Consider the following 9,374-nt stretch of genomic DNA (forward strand, 5'->3'; position numbering starts at 1 on the left):
AGCTGGCTCCTTAGACTATGAGGACTTTTAAAAGTCGGGATATATGTGATGATGCCCGTAGTCAATCGTGCTATTGGAAATGAGCACCAAAACCTATATTATACCACAATGTAGCACATATATAAATCTGTGCGTCAGTACCTCTGGAATATACTGAGTATGTGGGGTGAATGCATAAGTAAAACAATAACTAACTATATATATAAACTTTCAAATAATGCATGCTAAGCGTAAATGACTCACCGTGGACTTGAGTAAAGCTTAACACTACAAGATCATAAAACATGGATAATGAATCATATGAATAAGCTTAGTGAGACATAACACTTAGTTTCTAAAATCCTTACTTTAATTCTTTCTAATTGGAGATTCTTCTAACCAACATAAACCATGTGAGTTATTATAGAGTCAAACGTCTTACCCACGTTGGGGAGAGATGTTCTACCCTTTCCATAAGAATAGAACCTTAATTTAAGTAATCAATGAACATCATCCATATTGGGATAGAGATTAACCTATGGTGGCTTGTAGTTTCCATGAATTTAGGATACGTTCAACCGCATTCCCTTCTCGATGCTAAAACCTACTCCTAGAATACATATATGCTCATACTTAAGAAATCAACCTTTAAATAGAATGAGGGTTTATAGAATGAAAAATAGTTATGCTTCTCTTTACTTTAAATCATAATCAAGATGAACGGTTGTGGATTTCATGTCATATCCTTAGATCAAAAGATCAATCTTTCTTAAATCATGCTATATTGCATATGAATCGAGCTTCAAATTCTTAAACTTTCTTATAGAATTGATGCTTATACTTGAATCTTTAAAGTCTTGCTTTCCTAAACAATTCTTATGAAAAAATACTAGTTTCAATACCCATATCGAAATCTTTCCTAAATTCCAATTCAAAGTAATGAAATTCAAACCACCATAGCAATCATAAAGTCCAAAATAGGAATAAATGCAACGTTTATGCTTCTTTAATCATAAAATCACGAGATGATAGTATACTTCAATATATGAGAAATCATGGGATAAACCCTAATATAAAACAAGTATATTAAATATAAAAATCATACACTTTTGGCCCAAGGATAGAAGATTATTCTTATTCATGAACCCCATGTACCTAGAAATTTTTGACTTGTAGAGTGCTTGAACTTTGGGACTTGAAAGGTGGCTTAGTAAGAGAAACCTTATTCTTGATATTGTTGAAGATAAGAGGACGAAAGTGTTGTTACTTGAATGAGGAATAGAGGAAAGTAACGTCTCCTTGGGAGTTATAGGTCGTGGGTTGTAGTTATAAAAGGGGAAAGGACCGAAAATCCCTTTAACTGAACTTCACAAAAATTGTTTGTGAGTCTTCATGAGTAAACCATATGACTCGTATAGCGAAGGTGCGACTAGGAATCCTAACTCGTAAGCTTGGTAGGATCTAACAGGGTATAAATTGGTCAACATACAATTTCAAACCTACGACTAGTAACAACTCCATACAGTTTGTAGCCCCATACTCGTAACTTGGACAGATCGATTTTGACAGAATCTTAGGGATCTTACATTGACAAACTCACGAATTTCCTTCATACGACTTGTACAATGCTTGACAACTTCTATGGTCACTTTATAACTTGAATAGAACTCACATCACCCACCCTGACATGGGTACGATTCATTATATACAACTCGTGTAAAGTATGTAAAACTCAAGGGATTAAATTGCATGTTGGATAGTGGCTTCCAGACATGAGTTATTTCTATATCTTCCCCTTGGCATATTCATCATCAAATTTGGTTTGCCTAGGATTTGGACTTTAGAAAAGAATCAACATCTCCACACTGAATTTAAAATCAAGCTTACTACTACAATAAAGACTCAATTTCTAATAACATAAGATACGATATAGGAACACTTAAATGGACTTTAAGACAAAGAACTTGATGAAAATAACACTTTACCTTAGGCAGCTGAATTGGATGAAAATAAATAAGGATACTTGGTCATCATGTCATCCTCAACTTCCCAAGTGGCCCCTTAACCAGGTGGTTTCTCCAAAGAACCTTTACTGATGCTACCTCCTTATTCCTAGCCTTCGTACCTGTTGATCAAGTATCTCTACAGGGATTTCCTCATACGACCAGTTATCTTTATCTGCAACACTCTCTAAGGGAGCTACTAAGAACAGATCTCCAATGCATTTCTTAAACATTAAAATATGGAACATTAGGTGGACTGTAGCTAACACTAATGGAAGGGTATCCCATGAAGCCTTACTAACTCACAAATATATATTTTGGCATAGTCTTCCGTTGTATCTGAAATCTTGTCAGGTAGGTGGGCCGATTTAGTCATTTGATCTACTATGACCTAATTTGAATCATGCTAGAATTTTGTATGAGGTAATCCTGTGATGAAATCTATATTCACTACCTCGCACTTCCAAGTAGGGATACTACTCTCTTACAATGTACCACCTGACCTCTGGTGTTCAACTTTAACTTGCTGGTGATTGAGACACTTGGCTATAAACTAGGATATGTCCCTCTTTATACCATTGCAAAAATAAATTTCCAATAAGTCGAGATACATCTTAGTAGCACCCGAATGAATGGATACCTCAAACCATGAGCCTCAGCTAGTATCCTTTCCCTCAACCTATCTACATCTAGAACACAACCTACCTTGATAGCAAAGTACACTATCTCCCCCTTGGGGAAAGATCTCAACATTCTACTACTAGACCGATTCCAATACTTCGCTAAGTATGGGATTATTTCATTGTTTATCCATCACTTCTACTACTAAATATGATTTCAAACCGTTCTGAGCTACTACTTCCCCATCATCAGTGTCGATCAAACATACTCCCAAATGGGACAACCTATGCAGTTCTTTAGCCTACTCCCAATATTTTTTTTCACATGAGAGCACTACCCATAGACAGCCTGCATAATGTATTTTCCATTACATTGGTCTTACCTGGATGATAGAGTACATTCATGTCATTGTCTTTCAATAACTCCAACCACCTTCCCCAACGAAGATTCAATTTTCATTCAAAAAATACATACGGACGACTCTTATGTTCAGTGAAAACATCAACATGCACACTATAAAGGTAGTGCTTCCAAATTTCAAGGCAAAAACCACAGCATCTAACTCCAAATCGTGAGTTGGATAATTTATTTCGTGATCCTTAAATTGCCTAGAGGCATAACCTATCACTCTTCCATTTTGCATCAATACACAACCTAACCCAACTCTGGAAGCATCACAATACACTACAAATCCATCTAACCCTTCTAGAAGAGCTAATACTGGTGCCAAAGTCAATCTATCCGTCAACTCTTGGAAACTTTCCTCACACTTATCTGACTATATGACCTTTACTTTCCTTTAGGTCGTCTTATTCAATGGATCGGTTATAGAAGAGAACCTTTTCAACATATCTTCTATAATATCCAGCCAAACCAAAATGCTCTGGATATTAGATAGAGTGATGGGTCTAAGACAGTGCTTCACTGTATTAATCTTCTGAGGAACTACATCAATACTAGCCCTTGAGATGGAATGCCCCAAGAAGGTAACTGATTCCAACAAAAATTCATATTTACCAAACTTTGCTTATAACTAACGGTCCTCGAAGGTCTGCAACACCATTCTCAAATGGTCTGCATGTTCATTCTCACTCCTAGAATACACCGGTATTTCATCTATAAACACAATGACAAACATATCCAAGTAGTGTTTGAAGTCCCTGTTATCAAATCTATAACAGCTGCATGAGCATTTGTTAGTCCAAATATCATAACCATAAATTCAAAATGGTTGTATCTTATTCAAAAAGCTATTTTTTGAATGTCTTGCTCCATAACTTTCAACTAGTGGTATTTTGACCTAATGTCAATCTTGGAGACCCACCGGGCAGGCTGAAGCTTATCGAACAAATCATCGATTCCAGGAATGGGATACATTATCTAAATGGTAACCTTATTCAGTTGTCTATAATCTATACACATTCTTATAGCGCCTCTTTCTTATGCATGAAAAGGATTGGATTACCTAATAGAGAAACACTAGGTTTGATGAAACCTTTATCTAAAAGGTCCTTAAGCTTCTCTTTTAATTTCTTAAGTTTGGTCGAAGCCATATGATATGGAGGGATAGAAATGGACTAAGTATCAAGAAGAAAATCAATATTGAATCCTTTTTCTCTATCTAGAGGTACCCCTGCTAGATCTTCCCCTAAAGTATCAGGAAGAAAATCAATACCAAATTCTATTTCTCTATCCAGAGGTACCCCTGTCAAATCTTCGGGGAAGACCTCAGGAAACTCATTAATTGCACAACCTGATTAAACTGATGGAGATTCAGACTTGGTATCTTTGACTCAAATTAAATGTTAGATACACCTTTTTTATATTAATATTTGGGCATTAAGATAAGAGATGAAATGAGCTATAGGAGACACAAAACTACTCTCCCACTCAAAAACTCCCTCATTAGGAAACTAATTTCACCATGCTAGTGTGACAATCTATTGATGCATAACATGAATGTAGCCAGTCCATACCAAGAATAATATTGAAATCCACTATCTCTAACTCTACTAGGTCTGCTAGTATGACTTTATGAAGGACGGTGATAGGAAACTTCCTATAGACTTGTCTAGCAACAATTGACTCACCCAATAGAGTAGAAATAAAGAAGGGCTTAGAGAGATTTTTAGGACCTAGCAAAAATTTATAGCATCCAATGGAGTTACATAAGAAATTCCTGGTGAACACTCCTACTCTTGATTGGATAGTAAAGCTTAGAACTATTCTAGATCTAACTGCCACTGCTACTAAATGACGTGCTCTGGGGAGGAACTGGGCAGCTTGGCTGAGCTAATAGATTAGTAGACTAAGTTTGAGGATGACAATCCATGCTTTCTTTGTTAGAATATGGACACTCTTTGATCATGTGGCCTAACATTCCACAATTATAGAAACCCTCTTTGCCCATCAAGAACTCACTAGGATGGGTTCGACCATACTTTGAATATGTCGAGTAACTAGGTCTCACAACTGCACTATTCTGAGTCCTGAAATACAATGTCCTACCCCACTTCTCCTGCCTGGTCCTGGGTGCAGGGTCACGAGATGAAGATAGATCAGGCCTCAATGAATGACCCTAAAACTATGAATAGTTTCCCCACCCAGACCTCGGCTGACTATACTTAAACTATCTAGTCCTAGCTCTCTTGTTTCTCTTCTCTTTTCTCCTTCAGCTTTTCTACCGTAACCTTTTGAGCTTGAGTTATCAACTGAGAAATATCCATATCCTCAATGAATATAGAAGTCCTATACTCTCTGATAACCAAATTAGGCACCCCAGTAACAAACTTACCATGTGAGTTCTAGAGTTAGATAACAACTCAGGAGAATATATAGCTAACTAAGTGAACTTAAGGATGTACTTCTTTACTATCAAAGAGCCCTACCTCAGGTTCATGAAATCCACCACTATAGCCTTCCTCATCTCACATGGAAAGAACCTATCCAATAAATTATTCTAAAACACCTTCCAACTCATAGGAGTTGTATTCTCACCCCTACCTTTCTTCTATATAACAACCCAGTCATAAGCAACATTCTTCAGCCTATATGATTCTAAATCTACACTCTCCTCTTCAGTAATATGCATAATCTGTGTTATCTTTATCACCTCATCAATGAAGAATTCAGGATCCTCATGTACCTTTTACCCATGAAATTTAGGTGGATTTATCCTCATAATGTCCCTAATCCTAGTTGTAGCTAAATTACTATTTCTCTAAAGTGGGACTGCAACCTGCTGATTTCCCAGAACATTGGCATTCATGGGTTGAGCTATTGCTTTAATCATAGCCTAAATTCAACATGAGATATATTCTCATTTAGGTAGTTTGCATGCAATGGTGGTTGATCACCATTCCTGTGTGCATTGGCTCGGTGAAGAGGAATATTTGGTCATGTAAGAGGATGAGTTAAGATCGATAGGAAAAAATATAAGCATAATAGATCATGAAAGAAATGATGATTCATAACTCATTCTGTAGACTCTTGCTTATATTTGTGGCGCACTTCACGCTCATGATTTACACTCTATGTAACATAGTTTTTCTAACTCCCTAGGACTCTTTAAAACCTTTGTCTCTTATACCAAGTTTGTAAATCCTCGAAAGTATCCCTTGGATGTCACACAATGCTTAAGACTATGAATAGCCTTAAGCTAACCCATGATATCTATTAAACTTGAAACTCATATGCAAAGTGAACTAACATATGTAGAAACTGAAGGTAAACTATTTCTTATCTTAATGAAAGTCTTTAACTTAGAAACATTAAACTAACTCTTTGATCTTAAAAAATACATAGTCTGACAAGCCTCTACTTTAAACTAGAGAGTTACTGGGACAGACCACATCTGATCTAGACATAACTGAAAATTAAATAACTAGAATTCTCAGATCAGTGAATAGAAGTCTAATAAGCTGGGTCCTCAAACTATGAAGACTCACCGAAAGTAAGAATGTAGGTGATGATGCCCGTAGTTAATCATGCTGCTGAAAATGAGAACCAAAACCTATATTATAAGATAACGCAACACATGGACATATATGTGGGTCAGCACCTCTAGAATGTACTGAGTATGTGGGGGTGAATACATAGGTTAAATAAGAACTAACTATATATATAAACTTTCAAATAATGCATGCTAAGCATAAGTGACTCGCCTGCATAAGTGACTCACCTTTAACTTGAGTAAAACTGAAGACTACAAGATCATAAAACATGGATAATGAATCATATGAATAAGCTTAGTGAGCAATAACACTTGGTTTCTAAAATCTTTACTTTTATTCTTTCTTATGGAATATTCTGCTAATCGACATAAACCATATAAGCTATCATAGAGTACTATGTATTACCTATGTTGGGGAGAGATATTCTACCCTTGACATCAGAATAAAAACTAAACTCAAGTGATCACTAAACTTCATCCATATTGGGAAAGAGCTTAACCTATGGTGGATCATAGTTTCTAGGAATTTATGATACGCTCATCCGCATTCCCTTCTTGATGCTAAATACTACTCCAAATATATATATATACTCAAACTTAATAAATCCACCTTAAAATAGCATAGTGTTTTATAAAATAAAAACCAGTTATGCTTCTCTTTAATATAAATTATAATCAAGATAAGTATTTATGTATTTCATGTCTTATATTTAGATCAAAAGATCAATATTTTTTGAATCATGCTATATTGCATTTGTATAGAGTTTCAAATACTTAAACTTTTTTATAAACTTAATGTTTATTCTTGAATCTTGAAACTCTTGCTTTCTTTAACAATTCTTATGACAAAATACCTATTTCAATACCAATAGAAATATTTCAAGAGAACTCCAAACAAAAGTAATAAAATTCAAAGCACCATAGCAAATCTTAAAGTCCAAAATAGGAATAAGTGTAATCTTTATGCATCTTAGTCATAAAATCAAAAGATGATAGTATTCTTTAATATATAAGAAATCAAGGGATAAACTCTAATAAAAACTAGTATATTAAATCTCAAAATCATGCACTTTGGGCATAAGAATGGAAGGTTATTCTTGTTTATAAACCCTACATACTTGGAAGTTTTTGACTTGTGAAAAGATCTTGAACTTTAGGACTTAAAAGGTGGTTTGGTGAGAGAAACCCTAATCTTTACATTCATAAAGATAGGAGGAGGAAAGTGTTGTTATTTTAATAAGGAATAGAGGAAAATAATTCCTATTTTAGGGTAATAGGTCATGGGTTAGATTTATAAAAAGGGAAAAGACCAAAAATCCCTTTAACTAAACTTTAGAGAAATTGATCATTTATCTTTACAAGTCAACCATATGACCTGTATGGTGAAAGAAAGACTAAGCCTCCTGAACAATAAGCTTGGAAGGATCTAAGAGGGTATACATTGGTCTACATACGAGTCTAAACCTATAACTAGTAATATCTCAATATGAATTTTAGCCCCACACTCGTAACTTGGACAACATCTAAGGGAGCCTATACTGATGAACTCATAACTTTCCTTCATATGACTCATATGATGTTTGACAACTTCTAGGGTCAACTAGTAACTTGGATATAACTCATATTATCCCACACCGATATGGGTATGACTCACTATATATGACTCATATGAAGTATGTATAACTCAAGGAACTGATTTATATATTAGATAGTGGTTTCCAAATATAGTATATTACATTTAGAGCTGCTCCTATCAGTCATAAAAGGTCAAGATTCTTTTAGAGGTACAAAGGGCAGAGGTAGTTGTGCCTATGGTAGTGGTTGTGGGGATACCCAGTCTGGTTATAGACATGGTCAATGCTATGATGAAACTTCTAGAATAGAGGCTGAATCCTTTGATGCTTTCATCATACGTATCATTTCTCTTTATTTCAGATTTGTATTTATGTTATTTAATCAGAGATTGACTTTGTCCTATGTGACTATATTTTTTCTTTGGGTTTTGATTTTCCTCTTAATCCTCTTGATGTGCATATCTATGTATGTACTCTTGTAGGAGATTCTTTAGTGATGGATAGGGTGTACCAATCTTGTATTGTGACTTTACTGGGTATGAGTCTTTGGTAGATCTGATTGTCCAATTTTTTACTAGGTGTGAGATTTGGGTAGATCTAATTTTCCTTCATATAGTAGATTTTGATGTCATCTTGGGTATGGATTAGTTAGCTTCGTATTATATTATCCTATATTATTATACTAAGACCATGACTTCAGCTTCACTAGGTGTGCTAAGGATAGCTCAGAAAGGTATGCTTAATTTGGTTCCAATAAGACCATGACTTCAGCTTCACTGGGTATGCTAAGGATAGCTCGGAGAGGTATGCTTAATTCGGTTCCAAAGAGTTATATCTTTCCTTTAGGCTTATTATTTGGTAGAGAAGGGATATTTTTCTTATTTAACCCATATTTATAATATTGGTGTTGCTTTTCCTCCTTCTTTGGATTCTATTCTTGTTGTCCTTGGTTCATAGAAGTTATACTACAATTTTCCTGACATGCCTTTGGATCATGATATTAACTTTGCTATTGATGTAGAGTTGGGCACTAAGCCTATTTCTATTCCTCCTAATAGAATGGCCCTAACAGAGTTGATGGAATTAAAAGATCAATTGCAAAAGTTGTTGGATAAGGGATTTATCCAACCTAGTGTACCAACTTGGGGTGCACCTATCTTATTTATGATGAAAAGGGATGGGTCAATGCATATGTGTACTAATTATCGACAGTTGAACAATGTGATGGTTAAGAAAAAGTATCCT

This window comes from Capsicum annuum, unplaced genomic scaffold, assembly GCF_002878395.1.
Source record: "Capsicum annuum cultivar UCD-10X-F1 unplaced genomic scaffold, UCD10Xv1.1 ctg1985, whole genome shotgun sequence".
Taxonomy (NCBI): Eukaryota; Viridiplantae; Streptophyta; class Magnoliopsida; order Solanales; family Solanaceae; genus Capsicum; species Capsicum annuum.